Here is a 24,641-nt window from a genome sequence, read left to right on the forward strand (position 1 = left end):
CTTAAAGAGAGAGGAAAGCGTGTGTGGGTATGTGTGTGTGTGTGTGTGTGGGGGGCGGGGGGGGGTCTGTCACTTTACATTTAAGTAGCAGATTCACACTACAGCAGGCTAACGGACAAACAATCCACACTTATTTACCCTGTTCAGTGCCAATCCCATTGGATTGGAGGGAATTGGATTCCCGCATCCAGGGGCAAATTCTTTTCAATTTAAAGGACCCCATTAAAAGTCTTTTTCTGTCCGCCTCTGTTTCACTCTTCTCTCCTCTGCTCTCCCTGTTTCCCTTTCTGGAAGTTCTCCAGTTGTTGAACGCACCAGTCTTTTCAGCCAATCCTAATATATATATATATATTAGGATTGGCTGAAAAATATATATATATATATATATATATATATATATATTTATATTTATTTATGTATAAAGAGAGAGAGAGAGAGAGAGAGAGAGAGAGAGAGAGAGTCCTCTCACGGCTGTTGAAAATCTGACTGCAGTCTTTCAGAGGAGGAAGTCGGGAGACATTATTAAAGCAGAAAGAGGTCGGAGTAGATGTAGGGTCAACAAAATTTAGGGCTTCATTTTAAGTTTCCAACCACAACTAAGTGATTTGTACTAATGTTGACAAAGGTCCTGTTGTTGTAATTTCAACCCAAAATAAGATCTTTGTCTAACCTAATCAAAATGTTTTATCCCTAAATCTCACCAGACTTAAACAATAGCTATGCTTGATCAGAAAACAACTTTAATTGTAAAATGTCATTGCGTCGGTAGTGGTCGAGAGGAAAGAGTCTGTGGTAGAGTTGGGAGACATGAGTAGTCAGGTGAGTAGAGAGATGAGAGAGTGAAATAAAAGAGTACAGGTTACCTGTCAGATGTTACCTTCTCTTTCTGGATGTCAATTTCATCAAGAACTATGCTAATAATCGGGTGGGGATCTGCTAGTTTAGGCTTTAAAAAAAAAAAAAAAAATCAACAGTAATGTACATCCAAACATGAACTGCTTGTTTAAAGATTATTCAGCTTTGGGGTAAAAGTTATCGGAAGCCCTAAGCGGACGTGTTTTTTTTTTTTTTTTTTTTTTACAAGCCGTTTTCTCGATATAACGAGATATTATCTCGTTATAACAAGATATTATCTTGTTATCTCGAGAAAACAGAGTTTGTTTTCCTGAGATATTATCTCATTATCTCGAGAAAACGAACTTTGTTTTCCCGAGATATTAAGTCGTTATCTCGAGAAAACGAACTTTGTTTTTTGGTTTGTTTTTTTAAACTTTTTTGAATGAATGTCAGAAGAAGTGGCGGGTGGATGATGTGACAGCAGGTGCCGTGCGGTGTTCAGCGCGGACAAATGCGTGCAGGTTCTCGCCCCTGCACGTACCAAAAAGCACCGGAGCAACAGTATAATAATCTAGTTATGATTACTGATGAATTTGGGTGATGTGACCCTATAATAATCATCTTACCTTGCGCATTGGTCCGCGCTGAACACCGCACGGCACCTGCTGTCACATCATCCACCCGCCACTTCTTCTTCTGACGTTCATTCAATAAAGTTTAAAAAAACAAACAAAAAAAAACAAAAACAAAGTTCGTTTTCTCGAGATAACGACTTAATATCTCGGGAAAACAAAGTTCGTTTTCTCGCGATAACGAGATAATATCTCAGGAAAACAAACTGTTTTCTCGAGATAACGAGATAATATCTTGTTATATTGAGAAAACGGCTTGTAAAAAAAAAAAAAAAAACACGTCCGCTTAGGGCTTCCGTAAAAAGTGATACTTTCACTGACTCTGAAAAAAAATGCACTTCTTGTTTTTTATTCCCAAAGCATGATGGGAACCCTAATGATATAGTTTCAATTTGGTGGTACTTCTGAGTAGTTAAACTTATTAATCTAAATATAGTGACTAGGCAGTAAATATAAGGCAGTCTGAGCAAGTCAGAGTTCAAATGGTTAAGTTTTCTTCATTTTTGTGGTCCTGTTCCTTTCTGAAAACATCCATCAGTATAATGCTACAGTTTTTAATTATGTGTAACCATATAGGTTACAGGCAGAGAAAGAGAGATGGACAGTTAAATGAAGAGATGAGAGTAAATCAAGGAGAAGAGGCACAGAGGAAAGAAGAGACAGACCAGCGGCAGTCAATAGAAGGATGGATGAGATAGAGGAGAGATTGCTTTCATGACTGGTCGCGAGTGGCTTCTGTTGAAGTGTATTTCAAAGTGCAGTGTTCCAAAAATGCCTCAGTGGGCATCTTACAGCCCCTTATAACACTCCCACAATGCCCTCATTACCTCTCAAAACACTCCCCTGCTGCTGACACACACACCCACACACATACTGATACATAAGCACACAAAACATACAAGCAGCAACATATACACACACTCAGAGCAATGTATCCTCCAACCCCCTGTCCCTGTTTAACAGGGTAAATCTGACAGGATGGATTATGTTAATACCCCGGGGAGAGTAGGTCGGAACACTGGTAAATAAATTAACAATGGCAGAGTAAGAAAATATTAATGTCTATAAGAGTTGTGTCAGAGTGCTGGTCTGCATGGATTCCCCCAGTGTGTTTGTTATCCACAGAAAGCTGCAGACTGGGAGTGAGACCAGCCCTGTTTGTTAATTTGGTCAGTGTAATATTTCAATAAATCATTCTGTGACAGTGAGCCAGTAGCTCCGGCCGAACGCACTTTATATTAACATGTTATTTCCCCTATATTATATCTGTTACAGTACAAGGTACCATCCTATGAAGGTGAGTGCATGCTGTGTGTACTTGTTGTGGAGATGATGGCAGTAACGGAGTCCTGGCTATGCACCGACTAAACGTTTTTGAACTTCTGAAATGTGTGTCTTACTAGCAACAGTAGTAGCAGAGGATGGTTGTAGCATGGCAGCCAGTTACAACGTTCCGCTGTAGTCTGATGAAGCTAGACCATACGAGTGTTGGAAACATGAAGTCAATATTTGGACGCAGGTTACCGAGCTCGACAAAAAGAAACAAGCCCTCGCTGTTGCACTGGGGCTTGAGGTTAGAGCCAGGGAGATGGCCATGGAGATACCTGCAGAAGATTAAGTAAGTGATGACAGTATGGCAAGGTTGGACGGCGTGTTCTTAAGAAAAAGTCTGCACATACAAAGCCTGTTCTTATTTTGATGGCAAAGAACAGTTCAGTTTCCATGGCAGACTACAGAATTGACTTTGAACAGCAGTATAATCTGATGAAAAAGTATAATATGACACTTCCTGATGAAGTCTAAGCATTTAAACTGTTAGATACAACCTGTCTCAATGAAAAAAATAGGCAGCTAGCATTGACAGCATGCATGGTGTTGACATTCCCCTCCATGAAGTCAGTTCTGAAGAGGATTTTTGGAGGGAAAACTGCAGGCTCGTCAGACAGAATACAAGTGAACCAAGACGTGCCATTTTTCACAGAACAAAACCACAGGAAAGAAGAAAGCGGAACAAAGCGTTACAAAGTGGACAGCTGAAACAGCCATTACCAGGGACTAATCCACTGAATTTGGTAGATCCAGATGTTCCATTTGTCAGAGCACATTTCATTAGGCTAAAGACTGTCCCCACAAGAAAAGTGAACAAGTTAAAATAACTGAAGATGAAAATGTAGAGTAATGTAACATCACATTTTTGCATATGTCAGATGCAGATATTCAAAACTGAATCTTTGGGATCAGCTATAATTGACACTGCTTGTACTCGCTGCTTGTGTAGTGAGAAGTGGCTGGAAAGCAATATCGATGACCTCACCAAAGATCAAGTGAGCCAGGTAATGCAAAAAAAAACACAAACTCCCAGTTGCAGACCATTTTGGTTCAGAGATTAGAATGTGGTGAATTCCACATGAAAAGTGAAACTACCAGCTAATTTAGGACTGACAAAATGCCTAATTGAAACTGAAGCTGGCAAAGCTGACATTCCACTTTTGCTGAGTAAAACATCCTTGAAAAAAGCAGGAACTATTTTGGACATGCAAAATGACAAAGCAGTGATGTTCAAACAATCCATACATCTTGAGTTCTCTTGAGTTCACTAGTTCTGGGCACTACTGTATAAACATCAGAGACAAACTGTAGATGAAGTCCTGACAGTCACAGAAGGCATGTCTTTAGATGAGAAACACAAAGTCCTTCTGAAGCTTCATAAACAGTTTGGTCATGCATCGGCAGATAGACTACAGAGGCTCATTGAAGCTCAGGAAATAAGGACAAAGAATGTTTTGCTATTTTACAACAATTATTTCAGGACTGTGAAATATGTTAGAGGCACAGGCAGACAAAGACAAAGCCTGCTGTGGGGTTGCATTTAGCTTCCCAGTATAATGTGTAGTGTAGCAGTGCAGTGTATCTGCACAAGTTGTAATCAGGTGTTTGATATCTTCACATGATCGACCGTTTCACACATTTCAGCGCTGGAAACGTCGTGAAAAAACAAAAAAGTCATCTGAAGTTGTCAACAATAGAGGATAATTCAATGATCCCTGGAGCAATGAGCTACTGGAGAGACATAATCAAACACTAACCGAGATTATCCAGAAGGTGAAATGAGAAAATGGGGCACTCATGGCTTAGAACAGTATGCTGAGTGTTCACAGCTTCAGTCTTTATCAACTGGTATTTGGACAGAATCCTAATTTTCCATCTGTATTAGTTAATAAGTTACCTGCTCTAGAAGGTACCACTGTAAATGCTAGAGTAGAACACATTTCAGCTTTGTACGCTTCAAGGAAAGCCTTCACTGAGGCAGAGTGTTCAGAGAGGATAAGAAGGGCACTGCATAAACAACTCAGGCTGACAGATGACAAGTAAGTGTCAGGAGACAAGGTATATTAAAAACGAGCAGACTGTCCAGAGTGGAAGGTACCAGGGGTAGTTATTGGTTATGATGGACCTGTTGTATTTGTAAAACATGGGGACTAAGGTTAGAGTGCATCACTCCAGACTCTGTAAGGTAAATACACAGGATCAAGATAAGCAAACTGTGCAAGAAAACAGTGAGACAGGAAGTGAAAAAGGCAGCAATGCTGCAGAAAGCTCAGATAGTGAAGCAATACAGACAGCTAACAGGGCAATATCAGTGACAGGGAGGTGAATACAGGAGAAGTGGCTGACCCCACTGTAACACAAACTAATGTAACACAAACTGAAACAGAGAGCAGTGTTTGTGGTAACCCTGTCTCCTCTGCTGGTGTAAAGTTAAAAATTGGACAGACTGTAACATTCATGAAACAGGATGATGGTGTTCATCTCAGAGCCAGAGTTTTAGGTAGAGTAGGCAAAGCTACTGGCAAGCAGAGAAACTGCTTTAATCTGCAACACATTGAACCTGATGGCAGTGATGGGAAAAAGGCATTAGTTGAGATGTCACGTGTTGATAGTCTTAACATTGAATCAGCATAACAAAAGACATTTGATTTCACACAGCTAAACAGGATGAAATAATGAACTAGCACAAAAACGTTGTTTTTGGGGAAGTTGAAAACGCAGGTCAAAAGTGTGTTTCCACCAGATGGGCCTGTAGTCTCAAAGAAACTCCTGATGGTATTGTGCCCAAAGCGTGAGCTTAATATTCAAGAGTTACAGAAGGATTCCCGACCTGTGCTTCAGAATCTCTTGAGCTATTATTGGCAGTAATCTGTTAAAATAAGTGACAAGTCCATTCTGTGGACATTAAATCTGCTTTTTTGCAGGGCATGCAGCTGTCCAGAGATATTTATATCAACCCACCTCCTAAGGCGGGAAAGGAAAATTTTCTGTTGAAACTACAAAAAAAAAAATGTTTAAGGCCTTGCAGATGCGTCATTGTATTGGTATAACAAAGTGAAGGAAATTATTCTGAGTACAGGTAGTAAAATGTCACAAGTGGATCCAGCAGTATTTTATTTGTTGGATGAGCATTGAAAAGTGACTGGAGTGCTCACATGTCATGTTGACAATTTCCTTTTGTTTCACAGAAATTCTCTACAGATGTGATTCCCCACATTAAAGCCTGTGTTCCAGGTTGGACGTGAGGAACATGAACATTTCTGCTACGTGGGGGCGGATTTTACTACTATTGATGGTGTAGTTCATGTATATCAGCATAGTTAAATTGAAAATCTACAGCATCTTCAACTGCAAACAGCACATGCAGTGCAAAGAAATGCACCTCTTAATGAGGCTGAATAAGAGCAGCTTAAGTCCAAAAGAGGACAGATATTATGGGTTGCAAAGCAGACAAGACCAGACATTATGTTTAGCTTAGCATCAAATAGTAAACATGCTACAGTTCAGCTAATTCCTGAGGCAAATAAGGTCATTAGGAAGCTTAAATCTGAAAAGGTGGCCCTCAGGTTTCAGAGCTTGGGAAACAGTGATGCTCTGAACTTGCTTCCCTTGGAAATCTACCTGATGGAGGCACTTAGGGAGGCACATTAATTGGTCTAATGGGAGAGGGAAGGAAGTTTTCTCCTCATTGTTGGCATGCCAAGAGGATCAGATGTGTGGTGAGGAGTACTCTAGCAGGGGATACCCCTTCTCTGTCAGATAGAACAGACAATGCTATTTTTCTGGCCACCCTTTTTCTCTGTTTGATGCCCCTATGTCAACAAAACAGGTCATAGAGAAGAGACTTCGTTTACAAATAAGCAGCATCAAGGAGCTCATACAGAGTAAGAAAATCAAGGAGGTGCTCTGGTCAGATGCAAAATCTCAAGTCATTGACTGTCTGACCAACAAGGGAGCATCGACTCTGGTGCTACTAAAAGGACACTAAGCAGAAAACTTGAAATGTGCTTTCAACAATTTTGACTGCTATGCAATAACTGTCTTCCATTAGGTTAATGGTTGCCCTTGTAATCTAAGTTTTAAAAGGGTTTAAAATATTGTATCTTTTTGTTTTTACTTTAAAAGCATAGGGAATAATTTAAATAAATAATTTAAGTAATTTAAAGCTGGGAAAAACAAAAGAGGAAGAACAGTGGAAGAAAACAAAACAAGACAAAGGTACCAAGTAAAGTGTAGAGTACTTACAAAATGTACAATGCTGAAAAGTTATCCATGCTTTCACCGTTCTACGTATATGCAGCCTGTTTGCCGATTGCTTACTGGTTTGGTAAATGATGTCCCATGTCAACCAGAAGAAGGTCCGAATGCACAAATGCAACCAGCTGAAAGGGGGCATTTCACTATCTACCATGGTGGAGTCTGACATACTTCAATGGCTTCTCCCATGGTGCTTCTTTACTGGGACAAGGACAGCAGTCAAATTAAATGGTCTAATCAAGCTACAACCCTAACTCCACTTAACTGTGGATGGAAACACACAGACAGTTTGCTCTATTGGTGGTGTAGACTTCCACAATGAGAAGTAAGGGAAAGATTTTTTAAAAATTTGTACTGACTCTGTTTGTACTCTTTTTTGCATTTTAGCCCTTATTAGATAGGACAGATGGGTAGTGTGAAAGGGGGAGAGAGAGTGGGGACGACATACAGCAAAGGGCCTCGAGCAGGAGTTGAATCGAGGCTGCAACGGCAAGGACACTGCCTTTATTCATGGGGCACTTGCTTTATCCACTCAGCTACCGACGTCCCATACTGACATTTTTTAACACACCTCTTATCCCACTGTAGGCAAAGGATTCATGTCTCACTGCTACTGATAGGCCGCTGCTCTGCTAAAAAAGCAAGCAATTAAGAAATGCTGTTAAAATATGAATGGGGAAAAGAATAAAAGTTAAAATACGCTGGTGCTTGATGGTTTTGGTTTCTGGTGGTAACTTCCATGGTTCCAAACAAGTTCATTACATCTGATTGTTGAAGCTGACTGCATACAGTGTATAACATTTCTTCTGATCAGTGGATTGTTGGCTAGTGGTTCTTAATTTTGATTGCTGATTACAAGTAGATGTTATGTACTTTTGATTGGCTGATTATAGACTGCAGCATCAAGACTTTCACATACAAACTGCAATTCATGGGTCGGTAACTTTCCTCTGCAGGATAGCTGTTAGAGTGCAGTGGCAGAGACAAACCTACTGTCAGACTCAGTTCGTGCATCTTTTTCATTCAAGCATCATTCCCACTGCACAAAAACCCACTTACACTCGCTAGCATGAGAATGTGTACAACAAGAATGCAATGGGAATTTATACAATTATTCAAACCTAGGTCAAATGACTCTGATTGACATTGATGGGAATACAACACCAGGCTAATTTCGGCTCGTTAACCTGCAAAATGCAATGACGTGCTGTCACTAATTTCCCTCTGTTTCCTCCTTAGCAGAGATCAAACATCAATCCAAATTAGTCTGCGCTGTGTTTAAAAGAGAGACTGTATAAGTAAGATAAATAAGAGAAGTGACAGCTTTTTGTCACTCCAAAAGCGAAAAGCCACCCTACATCAACCTGGAATGATAAGAACGCACTCAAACAAAACCAGTGCCATTATCATACACCGGCAGACGACTGGATGGCACCAAGGGTGTCCATATGCAAAGCGCACGGGCGGGAACACTTGAAAGCATGGCCAGATGGAACTGGTCACATATGAATGGGTAAGGTTGTCAGTAACATTGCTGCCAGTAACAATGCTGCCGGTAACAACGCTGCTGGTAACAACTTAATATAAGGTGAGCAAGTGCGCTAATTAGAGTGGGCGGATGGGGAGGAAGATGGGTCCTACAAACAACTGACTTTCATACAGGAGTCTACAGTTTGCATCCTGTGTAGATGTGTTTCTTTTTTCTACACCTTACCATGTACCTATTTTGCCTAAACCTAACCATCCATTAGTCTGTCACATAAGATGGTCACATTGTCACATCAAGATGGTCTGCATTGGTTGCCATGTGCTGTTTTGTGAACATACGGACTGTACTGCGTCATCCCACCATGTGCATTTGTTGATATCAAAATAGCGGCATTCTGGAGCATGAGGAGCTGACGCAAAAGGATACCTAAAATATCATAAGTGCACACAGAAATTCCCTGACGGAGTGGCACCATGTGACGAGTTGGGATGAGAACGTGTGTCCATGCTACTAACTACCACCCCCCCCAAACACACACACACACACACACACACACACACACACACACACAAGAAAAGGACAGGAAGAGGAGAAATGTGATCCTGTGGACTTCAAGTTGAAAACTCCAAATCCCTTATAATTGGTCAAGCTGGGAAGGTTGCTGTTCTGCCAGTACAGCCTAGAAGAGGAGGGTGTAAATTATGAAATGTGTTTTCATTTTGCAAACTTGCAAAGCCAAGTGCGAGGTGGAGTGTTTTCATGCTGCTCCTGGCTGCTTTACAGAGGAGCCACGTTTTGAATGAAGCCCAGGTCAGGCTGCCCTGTGTGCTTTGCTGCGTGGATCTCTCCTCCTGGTTGCGATTTTTTCAGCGGGTGAGCAGTGGGTGCTGAGGTAAGAACAGAGAGGACTGTGCCAGTTTGTACTTACCAACTGCAAACCCAAAGCTCAGCACAGCACCAACCACCTGAATGAGTTCTACGGTTGATCTGAATGTCAAAGGGACAGCTCTGACACCATCCCCGATGACTCCAGCTTCAGCCCATTAGCCCCACCTCCTCCACCCAGGCAGGGACTTGGGTCACTCATCATTGCCCACCTTAAGGACAAGACACACCAAGCCGACATCTCAGAAAAAGCTGTGAAGAAAGTCTCCTGCTGTGTTACCTCACACTGCTGTGTCTCGGCCAAAAGGATAGTTAGCCAGTTAGCACATTAACTATACAACCCAATATTGTAAGAGCAACGCACATATACTGAGCACGAGTGAAAAACAACACAACCCAACTGGAAATGTCTCTATTAAGAATTCAGTGGCAGAAGAAAAACAATCTGACCTCATTTCATAAGTTTGTGTCTACCTCCACTATCTACCTACCTCCGTGCGCTATGCTGATCAGAGTGATTTCATTCACTGATGGGCACCAATTTCATATGCTGAATCACCAGAAAAAAAAGCTGATGTGGGTCAACGAGGGCCAATGGTGCTGGACACCAACACTCTCTCGTCCCATCTAGTCAAATGGTGCCGCTCTGTCAGTGACCCTCTGCGTCTACTTATGATGTTTTAGCTATCTTTCTGCATCAGCTGTTCAGTGCATATGGCAGTAATGTTGGGATGATGTGGACTGGTCCAAATGTTTACACAACAGCACATGGCAACTAACACGGACCATCAGGATGGCTAGGAATGGGCAACAAAGTCAAAGTTCAGACAAAAGAGGCTCATGGTAAGGTACAAAAATCCTATCATCCACACAGGAAGCAAACTCTGGACTCCAGCACGAAAGTCAGTTGTTTGTGGAAGACATCCACCTCCCCACCTGCCTGCCCAGCAGCGGTATTACCTGACATTGTCCTTTAGTGTTTTATGTGCAGGCAACCGGTGCCATTCATCCACGTTATTAAGTGATGTCACGCAGCAGCCTTGCATGCAGACATGCCTAGTGCCGTCCGCCGTTCCTGTCTGGAACTGGTGGTGTATAACAACAACAACACCAGTTCTGTGTTCTCATCTGACCCGGCCGAGCCACATTCCAGTTGGATGTGGATGGTGTCTCTTGGCGTCAAGTTGTACACCAAAAGCACTGACAGAGCGTGCGTATTTGACGAGTCTGGAGACACTGGGGACACACCACAGCGATGAGGGACAACCTACCTTCAGCTTGGTGTGTCACAGCCTTTAGAGACCCCCTTCTCCCATACCACAATTGGCAACTGTCTCCACCCTGTAGGGGGAGTTGGAACACAATACCACACACAAAAAAAACGCATAGACAGTCATGTACCATAAATTCCTGTAAAATGTCAGGAAGGTATAAAAACTGTATTCTGTTCAAGCTTAATCAATAGCATAAATAACAACAAACATCCAGGCAAAAAAAAATGTGCAGCACAGCTTATACAAAGACCCCATCAGATCCCAAGTGAAGATGTTTGCACTGACACCACAGTCCATGGAATCAACCTCACCATTCATCTGCACAAATAAAGGGCAGCCTCTACCCATTCCACAGGGACCTGCTGGAATATAATTTGTGGTTATCTGTATGTTTGTTTGTTTTTTCTGATTGTTTCTGATTGTGGTTGTTACTGTTGCGCCTCTCCTCAGGTCGTTGACCTCTTTGAATGTAATGCCTTAGGGACAAATAGACAAACATGTCTCACCAATGAAAACAAACACACACACACACACACTGGCACAGTGGCACAGTTTGAAGGGCAGCAGTGGTATGAGTTGAAATGAGGACAGTTTCAGAGATCTGCTGCTGGGGCGCTTTTTATATTTCCCCCAAGCTGACTTTATTTTTCTTTTTACTGCCTCTGTGGTCCACAGTTACTATGGAAACTCAATTTGGCATTGTATGTTCAACCAGAGATAGTTGCATCTCCAGTATTTGTCTCTCCTCTCCCCTGTTATTGCGGGAGAAATATTTTAATTGCACAGGTATAAGGGAAAGCCTTAAGGCTGCCAGCCGGTGGTGTGGCTGTCTGTATCTGTTTAGTAGAAACTCTTTTGCCATGAAACACCATCTGCCTGGCCTGCTGGCTGGCTAGACACTGATCTGGCTATCTTTAGACTTGACTAGACTTTTTCCTGGCACAATATGAGGCAGAGTTGTTACCATCCTCATCATGCAACATATTTTAGCAGTTCCAATTATGACGTGTGTAAGTGATGTTGGTGACACTACACTGTATATGAGTAAAGTTATTAGACTTTTATTCAATAAAAATTACTCAAAATGCAAGAGCAAATTTTTTTCAATTATTTTTTTGTTTTAGTATTCTTTCTGAAGGTGCACTTTGACGACAGTCCCTGAGCACTCCATTCACAGCTGGTTGCACACAGTGGGCAACATCTGTTGTCCATCTCAGAGGACGGCCTGTTTTTATTTAAATTAGGTTGTAGCTAGTTGTCTGGTGGGAAGTGTCAATCTGTGAATATCTCTTTAACTTGAACTGCACAGAGCTGCACAGACTCTTGAACAAATCAGTTTAATTTAATTTAAATCAACTCAGTTTATTTCAGTTCAGTTCAATTCAATTTTATTTATAAAGCCCATTATGACAAATCACTGTTTGCCTCAGAGGGCTTTACAGAATACGACATCCCTCTGTCCTTAGACCAGGCATGTCAAACTGGTCCACAGGGGGGCCGGTGTGGCTGCAGGTTTTGTTTCCAACCAAGTAGCAGCACACCAGACTTGACTAATTTAATCAACTGATCTCTGTCTTCAGACAGTTGATTTGTCAAACTGTGTGCTCTTGGTTGGTTGGCACAAAAACCTGCAGCCACACCGGCCCCCCTGTGGACCAGTTTGACATGCCTGCCTTAGACCCTCACATCAACATGCAAAAAAAACCCCTATTACGGGGAAAATTTAAACACCCCTGCCAACAGGTGTGTTTAAATGTACCAGCTGACAATATAAAACTATGTTAAAAAATGGGGCGGCTGTGACTCAGAAGTAGAGCGGGTCATCGTCTAATCATAAAGTCAGTGGTTCGACCCCTGGCTCCTCCACTCAACATGTTGAAGTATCATTGGGATAGATACTGAACCCCAAATTGCTCCCGATGCTGTATCATGTGCGTACGTATGAATGGTTACTGAGTAGCAAGTGTAACTATGTATGGTAGTCTCGGTCACCAGTGTGTGAATGTGTGGGTAAATGAGTGAATGTGACATATAGTGTGACAGCACTTTGAGTGTTCAAGAAGTCTAGAAAAGTGCTATACACGTAGCCCATTTACCATTTACCATTAGACAGCAGAGAAAAGCAACCTCATCGGCTTTATTTTTGCACTGATAGGGCTGGTACCAGCTTTGCTGCAGCCCAGCCAGCATTTCTGCCTCTTTGACAGTTTTGGTAGTGCCTTTCCTGGTAAACTGTGCTGATTACGAGTGTCACCACATTGGCAAAATGCAGCATTTGTAGTTAGGAATGACAGAAATTCACATGGTTCAACAAAAAAGTATTTTCCATGAGGACACCCATCACAATTTTATTGAGAGTTTGAGGCGGGACTAAATTTCACTCAAGCAGCTTCTCTATGCAGGAAATACTCATAACTGAAGTGCAGCTTTACAAATTCCTGGCAGCAAATTAGAAGTCTTTATGGGTCCAATAGTTCCTGGTAACCCAGACCCCACCACACCCACTTTGGCCACAGCTCGGTGTTTAACAGCCGACAGCACAGGCCAAACATGAAACACTGAAGGACAGCATCAGGTAACAATATGTATGTGTGTGTGTTTGTGTGTGTGTGTGTGCGTGTATGTGCTGTCATACACATAAGGATCATGCTGTGTCATTCCACTGTGACATCAGAAGGATACCCTAAACATCATGCATGATTTGGGATGATAATGTATTTTGAAAACAGCTTAAGACTGCAGCAATATAGTGATTAGAGAGTTGGAGATGTGTAGCTTGAACCTGAAACTCTTCATTAGCTCACTGTGGCTGCTCTTGAAGGCATCAAAATACACTGGATGATATACTATAGTGTACCTGTGAAATCCTTTCTGGTATCACACGTCAACAATCTAAATCTAACAAGAGGATGGTGGTCTCAGCCACTCCCAATTTAAATTACCACATAAAAATAGAGGGGTTTGCTGCAGGTTACCATTGGGGATACAGACTTTATTTTTTCTTTAGTGTTTTTCTACTCTGATGCAGTAAACAGTTGTTTTTGGGTTGTCCATACTTCCCATTCTTGTGAATGTGCTATCTCAGGAACACCTTAAGGAATTTTTTAAGGATTTTTTTCAAATTTGGCACAAATATCTACTTTGACTCAAGGATGAACTTGGTAAATGTTGGTGGTCTTAGGTCAAGGTCACCGTGACCTTGCATTTGTCTCATTCTTGTGAAAGTGAAATCTCAACACCTTGAGGAAATAACTTCAGATTTGACACAAACATTCACTTGGACTCAATGATTAGAATTTGGTGACCTTGAATCTGTCTCATTATGGTGAACGCAACACCTCAAGATGGCCTTGAAGGAGTTTCCTCAAATATGGCTCTAATGTCCTCTTGGACTCAAGAATGAATCTATTAGAATCTGATGGTCGGAGATCAAAAGTCAAGGTCACAATGACGTCATAAAACGTGTGGGTGGCCATAACTCCAGAATTCACACAAATGCCTAATAGGAAATAATGATGAAGTTCTGACATTTTATATCCAAGACATCAAAGGTCAACTGTGACATCATAATGTTCTGCAAAAACAGTCAGGAACAGAAAAGGGGAAATTTGCTGAGATACTGAATTGGTCGCAGTAATCTTGAAACTGTCTTGATTGTAGAGATCTTCTGTGCTGCCACAAAGAAAAATGTGTGTGAAGCATCCATGTTTTCACAGACATGGATGTAAACTGTAAGTGCAACTTGACTGGTGTGCAGATATATACAGCCATATGGCCGTTTATCTGCTCTATAGTGGGTCATTAAACTACAGCATCTGTTTAAATGTGAATCTCTGTGTTTTTCCACAGGCTGATATACAACTGAAGAGGCATCCAGACATCTCTGCTTTGCTGACATCCTAACGTAAGTAGGCATCACTTCCAAGATTAATGTAATTATTTATCTCCTTTTTCTCTACTTCCTTTACGTATACATCCTCATGCAGCCTGCATTTCAATGACAAACACACCATGCAGCTCTCTGTAGCCCTGCTCTAAAGGTGCTAGGTATATGTTGCATTCTTACATCCCATTGTTGAAATCAAATTGATTGTGCTGTAACTGTGGTGTAACTGCTGTGAATGAATAATATGTGTGACCTCTGTGTCACAGTCATGCTGATTAAGCTCCTAAAAGCAGAAAGTTTTTGCAGTTTTTGGTTGTTTATTTTACTCGAAAGGTGCCATTGTTGAACATGTAGGAACCATCAGCTGTTGTAAGAATCCCTGATATCTTTGGTTTCCTTCACATTTAAAGGCTGTTGTCAATAACTGTGCTGTGGCTGCTTTTGAAAATTGACAGAGCTGTCTCTGAGTGTGCAGTACAGTCTTTAAGTTTTTAAATGGTGACAGAAAATATTTGAACACTGCAAATTTGCAGTCGTGTATATTTCCATAGTGAAACTTTTTTTAAAATTAACATAATAAAACAGTTTTTAGCCAGCATATATTCAAAGTTACAAAATTTCACTGTATGCACATTTCACATTATCTTACAGTATCGACTTGTACCGATTATTGCAACTATGAAAGTTTCTTTTGTTCAGAGTAGGATTTTGTAAGCACTTTCTTAAGGTTAGGCAAAGATAAGTGAGTGGTCTCGGTTGAATTTTGGAAAAGTCCAAGGTAATACAAGTAAATGTTTTTCATTTATTTGATATTTTATCAATGCCACTACCTTTTCATTAACCAACGGGAACTCCCAATCCTGAACCTTAGTTAGGCAGCACCACACCAGAAGAGTTTAATACTGAAGAGATATAGTTTTGTTTGAAAGGAAGGGAATCCTCTTCATAATGTGCAGTGACTCAGCTAATGGCACTTTAGATGACATTCTACCTCCACTCTGTTTTTAATAATATTTGCCTGATATCCCTTTGAATGTTGATTACGTAAACTGCTTGAGATCATTGTACTCAGGATGAGAAGGATTGTTAGTTAGCAATTTAGCAGTTTCCTTGACTGTGCCCCCCACCCCCCACAGCAGCCTGCACAAGGTACTTCTAGTTTACTTTTATTAAGAGCAATAAAGGTGTTGGCTTTTAACTCTGCTTTTCAAGATAAAGTTTCACTTTGGGTCAAACAAAAACATTCAGATAAAATAATTAACTTAGCAATATAATAGCTCCCAGAGTAATTAATTTTTCAACACCCAGCATGTTTTTTCATTTTTTTTTTATTATTATTTGACTCACCTTGAAATAAATAGCCCTTCCTTCATTAGTGAGAATGAAACCAGTGTGGTTGTATTGAATATAGCCTTAGGTCACAACACTCAAATGAACCAAACCATATTAATTTGAGGTCTGTTAGGGGGTATTGGGGTTGAACTGGATATGTGTGTTTGTATGTGTGTGTGTGTGTGTGTGTGTGTGTGTGTGTGTGTGTGTGTGTGTGTGTGTGTGTGTGTGTGTGTGTGTGTGTGTTTGTGTGTGTATCAGGGAAACAAGTAGGTGTCTGCTGTTTGTTCCTTTAACATTAATTGTACATTCTAGACCTGTCTTGCACATAGGGGCACACACAAGGGTTAGACTGTATTTAATGACAGTGAGCTTCTAATGAAAACACATTATGACAACTCAGTGTGGACCACCTCTGAGATAATGGACGTGCACTTAAATTTTGCACCCTGAGCAAACTGGTTTGATTTCATTCAAAGACTTGGAAAACAGGCAATGAGCAACTCCACAAATCACCCCCACAAATTACAAGAAATTAGGAAAAGGTGAAAGGAAAATGACCTAAAAAATTATGTAGCACCCATCCCTTGTAGCTAGATGGTTAACTAATTAGTTAGGGGGTGTTGTAGTACTATGGGCGGGGCCCTGGGTACTTTTATTTATGACTAACCGTGCTAACCTGTGTAACAGGAGAGATATTTACTTGCTTTTGCGCTTTCTTTAAACTTATTTATGATTTTAATGAAATGGCAATGCCTCCACTTAGCAGGAAAAGTAGGAATTACTGGTTTTAAATCCCACTAAAAATTAAGTTTTTAACTTAATATTCCCCTTTGAACCTAAAAACACACCTTAATGAAATGTAAAAATGACACAAAGACAATACTTTTAAATTGAAATGCCAAATTTAGTTATATAAAAATTATTTAAACACATAAAAAACATAAAACAAAATTAAATTTTGTACCAAAACACTTCCCTTTACAATATAAACACTTTTCAAAGGTTTTTCAGTCAAGTCAGTCTTTCACCAATAGGTACTCTTTGAGTTCAGTTTTGAGTTATGACCTTTTTGATGCTTTTCATGTGCACACTCACAGACACACACTCATTTTGCAACCACAATAAAACAGTGTCCTTTAAAACCAAAATAAGATGTTGCAGGCCTGAGTCCTGGCTTTGGAGCGTTGTGACCAAAAACAAATGGCAGGTTCACTTGCTACTGCAAAAAAATAAAAAATAAAATGCACATGCACTTGTTAGTTTTTACTCAGGAATCCTTCAGTTCTTATCTGCAACATGGGCGACGGTTGAAAAGCAGGGTGATGGCTGACAAGGCGAACAGTCAGTTACTGGAGTTACAGACTGGCGGCAACAGTCCAAAGTGATAGCTTAGTGGGAGACTTCAACTGGTGCCCGAGTGTTCCAAAGAGAGGTCCACTGTGCACTTTAACAGTTCTCTTAGTCTCCTTCAAATCACCCACAAGCCCATTTACGTCTCATACCGAGTCTGTGAGCTTTAAACTAGCTGGTATCATTAGCACATACTAACCACATGAAGTAACATTAGCTGCTGCTCCTTTGCAATAAATACTAATCCTGCTAATCACACTTACGGTCTCCGTTTTATTACACTTTATCTTGCTGAAGCAGTACAAAACATACACACAAAACCATTTACTCTATGCGTGTTTTTTAATGTCTGTTCCTCGTCGGTAAACTCTGCATCCACCAAAATATTGGACTTAATTACTCTCTGCACCTTTACACTTGTGGCTTGAGGTCTAGGGTGTCAATCTACTGGTTCCCCATTAAATCCCACCTCTCTACCTTTTCCATAGGGCTGACAAGATTGTAACAACCAATGCAATTAATAAAACTTAAAGATGGACACTTAACACCCTCTGAGGTTAGTTTGTGAGCTGACTACCCTACTCTGTACACTGTAAACAACCCTGTTTGAAGTTCAATTAAATTTATTAACACATTGACAAAGACTTATTTGTCTGCTCTAGCTCTGCTTTTTAATCCATAATGAACTGTTTTTAACACTTAAATGAACCCATATTAATGCAACATTTTATCTCTTTTTATGAACATATTCATTTTATTTATTTGTAAACATTTGTTGATCTGAAATGACAATTTAACATATTTCAGTCTTAAATTACATATTTTAGACTAGGCTGCACCTAGTAAATAAATAAATAAATAAATAAATGTCCTTAACAAATGTTAAACCCGTTTCAAAAGTTTTGCTAAAGCACTTTAGCATGAAAGTGTCATGAACTGTGGCACAGGAAAGGCAGGACCCAAATGCAACACTCAGACCAGGTAAGAGCAGCGAAACAAGGTTTATTCCAGGCAGAGGTCGGTACACAAGAAACACAGTCAAACCAGGCAGAGGTATCCAAAGCAAGAGGCAAAAGCAAAGTCGAAAACAAACAAGGTTTAAACACAAGAGAGCTACTGACGAGGCTGTGAACAAGAGCTGGAGCGTGGACGAGGAGAATCAACAAACTGGCGACGAGACAAGACACAAAGGGGGAATATATGCAGGACTAATGGGGCGTGATTAGAAACAGGTGCGGTAGACACAATCAGGAATCAGGTGCACACCGGCGAGGAGGGGGCAGGGCAGACAGGAACCTGGAACAGAGACAGAGGTGAGTGATCCCAAAATAAAACCGGAAGACAAGACATGAAACATGAGGGAGAAAATAAAACACGTAACAGACCGCAGAACATGGCAGTACCTCCCCGTCAAGGGCTGGCCCCTGAAGACCCAGGTACATCAGGGTGGGCGGCATGGAAGTCCCGGATAAGGGAGGGGTCCACGACAAACCTCGAAGGGACCCAGGAGCGCTCCTCAGGCCCGTAGCTCTCCCAGTCAATGAGGTACTGGACCCCCCGACCCCGCCTGACGGCAAACACAGGACCGCCATCAACGAACGGGGCGGGTGGAGGGGCCTGGCCGGAGGGGGCCTGGCCGGAGGGACGAGAGAACTGGTCCTGATGGGTTTGACATGGCTAACGCGGAATGTGGGGTGGACCCACATTGACCCTGGGAGCTTCAGTTTAACTGTGACAGGGTTGATGACCTTGCAATGGGGAACGGACTGACGAACCTGGGAGCGAGCTTCCTGGATTCCACCCGAAGAGGCAGGTTCTTGGTGGACAACCACACTCTCTGGCTGTTCCTGTAGCATGGAGCGGGTGTCCTCTTGCGATCCGCAGCTGCCTTGTAGAGGTTGGACTGGCGTAGGAGGTTCTGGCGGGCCCGCTCCCAGGTTCTTCTGCAGCGTCTCACCAAGGCCAATGCGAAGGGCACCGAGAATTCAGAGTCTATGGCAGGGCATAGAGAAGGTTGATGACCATGAACAATATGAAACGGTGACAAACCAGTAGAGGCAGACGGGAGAGTGTTATGGGCAAACTCAACCCAAACCAATTTCTGCGAACATGTGTTGGGATTCTGGGCGGCAGTGATGCACAGACCGGTCTCCATTTCTTGATTGAGACACTCGGACTGTCCATTGGTCTGTGGATGGAACCCGGAAGAGAGGCTGACAGTGGCACCAAGCAAGCCACAGAACTCCTTCCAGAATCGCGAGATGAACTGAGGGCCACGGTCCGAGATGATATCCTTGGGGAAACCATGGATCCGAAAAACATTAGCCAACATGACCTCAGCCGATTCTTTGGCTGAGGGAAGCTTGGGTAGGGCAATAAAATGAACCATCTTGGACAGTCTATCAACCACCGTCAGAACCACTGTGTTACCGTTAGAGGGGGGTAGCCCGTGACGAAGTCCAGTCCATGGAGATGTGGGACCAGGGGCATTGAGGAATGGGCAAGGGCCTGAGTTCTCCTGATGGCTTCTGGCGAGAGACTTTGTTACAGGCACACACAGAGCAAGCATTGACATAGTCCGTGACGTCTTGAATCATTTTAGGTAGGGCTGCACGATATGGCCTATAACCAATATCTCGATATTTTTAGGCTATATCACGATACACGATATATATCTTGATTTTTTTTATTTCTCCTGTAAATCACTATATAAATGTTAAATTCAACCCTTTGATGCATAAAATAACATCAGTATGATGATTCAAGTAGACCCTTCTATTGCATGCAAAAAGGGGAAAATCACAATCAAATTAAGTTTAGCAAACCTTTTATTTCAAACCAGGGTGCTGCGCTCACAAGCTTTTAACAAATAAAAATAAATAATGACATGGTAGGCCTTTCTACTGTGGCCTAGTTCTCAAAGACCCTTAACAAAAACTCAGCTCAAAGCAAAAAAAAAGTGCATTCAACAAGAATCCCCTGAGAAAGACATTTCAAAACTATATAAATTAAAGTGCACTTTTTCTGCTTGATCATGTATAACAACATATCATTTTAAAAAGTAAAATAAAATTAGCATTGTGAGCAAACCACAGAGGCAGAAGTCCAGGCTGTGACTGCGAAAACCACTCTTAACAGTAACAGTCACATCACAGGAGGAGTGGGAACATGTGCGTATATATGTTGTTTGTGTTTGAAACAATAACAGCTAGAAACAGTTGTATAGAGGTTTTGTGCCAAAAACACAAGCCTATCAACAGCTTCTGGCTTGAGTGATGCCCGGTGACATGTGACCACATTTCCGCTGGTACTAAATACCCTTTCTGATGGGGAACTAGTGGCGGGCACACACAGATACTTTTTTGCCAAATTTTTCAGGTTTGGGAACATTTCCTCATGGTCCTTCCACCACTGCAGGGGATCTGATTCACTGTCAGCATTAACAGACCGCAAGTAGGCAGACAACTCTGTTTTCATCAGCTCCCTGGGTGATGGTGTGGCTGTGGCAGAGGATGTTGTTGCCTTTCTGAAGAAACTTCCGAGGGTTTTCTTTTTTGGTGGCCCTGGTTCTGAGACTGTTGGTGCTTCATGAGGCTGTGAAGCAGCTGACCCTGCTGTGCCCTGGTCAAACAGCAACACCTCCGTCTCCATCTCCAGTATGGCTCTGCACTTGATTTCCTCCACTTTTTCTGCAGTAATGTATGTTGTCTTGAACCTGGGATCCACTAATGATGCCATGTCTAGCAGGGCATTGGTAGCAGGGTCAGCAAATTTCTCCCTCAGGTAATCCAGGATGGAGCTTTTGATGGACTGGGTCAGTGGAGTGTCATCCTCCTGTACTGCCAAAATTCTGGAGTGGAAGAGATGAAGCACAGGCTTCACACAGGACACTGTGACGTAGTCCTCACCCGACAGAGCATCAGTGAATTCGACGAGGGGCTTTAGAGCCTTGTGCACTGACTTGAGGACTTCCAGGTCTTGCCAGGTCAGAACGAGATGCCGTGTTTTCTTGTCTGAGGCCAAGACCTGAGAAATAGCCTGCTTCTGCTCCAGCACCTGCTCAATCATCTTCTGGCGAGATCCCCACCTGGTAGGAGACTCGCTGATCAGCTGGTGTGCAGGGATATTTAGCTCTTTCTGCGTTGTGGCCAGGTCCCTCCTCCTCTTCCAACTGAATGAGAAGCTGCTCACAATCTTCTTGCAAACAGCAACAGCACGCTCAATACGGGGGTCTTTCATGCTTCTCTCTGTAAAATAAAAATAAACATTTAAAATGTTATACTAATATGTTGTAAAGAAATCCAGCAGTCTAGTCACTCAGCTTAACACTCAAGTCATAATTGGAAATTAGTTTTTTATATATTTTCTACAGATCTCAGACAGACTTCTGTTCCACTTTAACCAAATAGTTCAATTGCACTATATGCTTTACACACATTATATACTTAATAAATGCATTATGTGGACACACCCAATTTTTAATTGCATGAAAAGAAATCATGAAATATTCTGTTTTTAACTGCATGAAAAAAAAATTAAAAACATATTCAGTTATACTTTAACTGCTGAAAAAATTATTAAAAATACTCTGTTTAACACTGCATGGAAAAAAAAATCATGAAATACTTTAACTTAGTTTTTAACTACATGAAAAAAAAAATCATGAAATATTCTGTTTTTAACTGCATGAAAAAAAATAATTAAAAACATACTCAGTTATACTTTAACTGCTGAAAAATTATTAAAAAATACTCTCAGAATTTAAAACTGTATGAAAAAAATCATTAACATATTCAGTTATACTGTAACTGCCGAAAAATCATTAAAAATACTCTGTTTAACACTGCATGGAAAAAAAAAATCATGAAATACTTTAACTTAGTTTTTAACTACATGAAAAAAAATATCATGAAATACTCCCAGTTTTTAATTGCATGTGACAAATTATGAAATGCTGCTAGTTATATTTACCATTGTTGATAATAAAAGTGATTGTTACTTTCCCATTAGAGGGAGGCAAACCTAAACAAATACTCACCAATGGCAAGGTGCAGCCGATGGCCAAAACACTGCAGTCTTGTCCACTCATTCAGGCACACAGCTTTGATTATATTAGCCCCGTTATCTGTGGTGATGCACACTTGACGAGTTTCTGACAAGTTCCATGACATGAGAGCATCTTGCAGCCCCTGTGCAATGAGCTCTCCTGTATGATCATCAGGAAAAAAGCTTGTTTGAAGGCTCGAACTTTTCAACTCCCAGTTGTCGATGTAATGTACGGTTAAGCTGAGATAAGGCTCACAGGTTCTGCTGGACCACAGATCCGTAGTTGTGGAGAAGTGGGTCACATTTGTTAGCTGGTGGGCCACCTTTTCTCTTACTAAAACGTACAACTCTGGCAGCGCTTTTTCTGCAAAAAAATTGCGACCAGGCAAATCATACTTTGGGTCAAGTGTCTTAATGAGATTTTTGAATCCTGGCTTTTCCACAACGCTAACCGGTGCCATGTCTTTGGCGATGTATTTTGTCACTGCGGCCGTGATCTCTTTCCATTTTGGACTTTTTTTGTCATATAGGACTGAATTGGCAAACGAAGAAGCCAGAGTCATTTGCTTCGGTGCTTTTTCCTTTGACTTTTTATGTGGTGTAGGGGGAGATGTGGACATGCGGAGCTTGAGGCATTCTTCGTTTTGTAGTGGATGGCATTTCAGGTGGTGAAACAAATTCGTGGTACTGCTACCTTTGGTGGCAACGGTTTTGCGGCATATTTTGCAGATAACCGTACTTTGTTCAATGTCTTCCGTGCGAAACCCGAACCACTGCCAGATGATGGAGCCAGTGCTGTTTTTCCTCGGAACCAAGTCGTCCGTCTCCATCTTCAATTAACGTCCCTTGTAACTCGTGAACTCACTTGGGCTCTTCACTTTTTTTCGCTCTCTCCATGCTTTCTTCCTTCCTCACTTGATACACAAATACGCATGCGCGCAGGGGAGTTTTCTGGATGGGCGGGGGAGTCGGCTGCTTGCTGTGAGAAGAGCACTAGGGAGAGAGTGAACGGAGCAAAACTCCGAAGACAATTGCATGCCGACGGCTTAAAACATTTACGTGACAATTTGTACTCGATGGTCGCGATATAGTAATTTCATACATCTCACGTTGAACAAGCCGCGATATATCGAGTATATTCGATATATCGCCCACCCCTAATTTTAGGCCACCAAAAACCTTGCTGCACTACAAACAATGTTTTGCTAATACTGGGGTGACAGACAGTCTTATTGGTATGAGCCCAATGAATCACCTCCCATGAGAGCATAGCAACAAAGCAGGTTTCAGGTAGGATATTTTTGGGATTGGGGTCGACAAGATCATAAGCAAACATGCGAGACAGAGAATCAGGCTTTACATTCTTTGAACCAGGTCGGTAAGAAAGTGTAAAGTTAAAGCAGCTGAAAAAGATAGCCCATCTAGCATGCCTCGCATTCAGCCTCTTAGCGGTTTTCAAATATTCAAGGTTTTTGTGATCTGTCCATACCTGAAATGGCTGAGAAGCTCCCTCCAGCCAGTGCCTCCACTCCTCCAGGGCCACCTTCACAGCCAGCAGCTCACAATCACCAATATCATAATTTCACTCTGATGAAGAGAGTTTCTTGGACAAATATGCACAGGGGTGCAGCTTACCGTCCTTGGAATTGACTTGAGAGAGGACCGCTCCGACTCCGACATCAGAAGCGTCTACCTCCACCACGAACTGCTGGCTGGGGTCCGTGAGGATGAGGACAGGGGCGGAGGTGAAGCTTTTCAAGGCCCTGAAATGCAGCTTCACATTCAGGGCTCCAGACAAATGGTCTGTGAGGAGAGGAAAAGCCATGCAGAGGTGAGGCTATGGTGCTTTAATTGCGAATGAACTTTCCATAAAAGTTGGTAAAAACCAGAAACCGTTGAACCTCTTTACGTGAACTTGAGGTGGCCCAATCCACTACTGCGGAAACCTTCCCAGGATCTATCCTGATCTCCCCCTCAGCAAGCACAAACCCAAGGAACGAGACCGAGGGTTTGTGAAAGTCGCATTTCTCCGCTTTCACAAACAGCTGGTTCTGAAGCAACCGCTGTAGTACCAAGCGGACATGGTGTGTGTGAGTCTCCTCATTGGGGGAAAAGATCAGGATGTCATCTAAATACACAAAAACAAAGACAATTAGCATATCACGAAGTACGTCATTAATCAGGTTTTGGAAAACAGCAGGAGCATTAGTGAGACCAAACGGCATGACTAGGTATTCATAGTGACCCGTGGGAGTGTTAAAGGCCGTCTACCAAGAAAGTACCAAGGAATCTCTCACGTACTCTTCCATGGCTTTGCGTTC

The 24,641-nt window shown here is 41.8% G+C and overlaps 1 protein-coding gene across 6 annotated transcripts in view; it reads left to right on the top strand.

Annotated features, from left to right (window-relative positions):
• The window catches only part of rbfox3a (RNA binding fox-1 homolog 3a), a 939,385-nt gene that overhangs the window by 270,188 nt on the left and 644,556 nt on the right, over nucleotides 1-24,641 (top strand). For all 6 annotated transcript variants that reach the window (XM_088070025.1, XM_088070027.1, XM_088070022.1 and 3 more), the window contains exon 3: nucleotides 14,553-14,607. The gene's annotated coding sequence lies outside the window, so the exon portion shown is untranslated. The remainder of the gene's footprint in view (nucleotides 1-14,552; nucleotides 14,608-24,641) is intronic.

The sequence above is a fragment of the Plectropomus leopardus genome, chromosome 19, assembly GCF_026936395.1.
Source record: "Plectropomus leopardus strain MGB_pleo_1.0 chromosome 19, ASM2693639v1, whole genome shotgun sequence".
Classification (NCBI taxonomy): Eukaryota; Metazoa; Chordata; class Actinopteri; order Perciformes; family Serranidae; genus Plectropomus; species Plectropomus leopardus.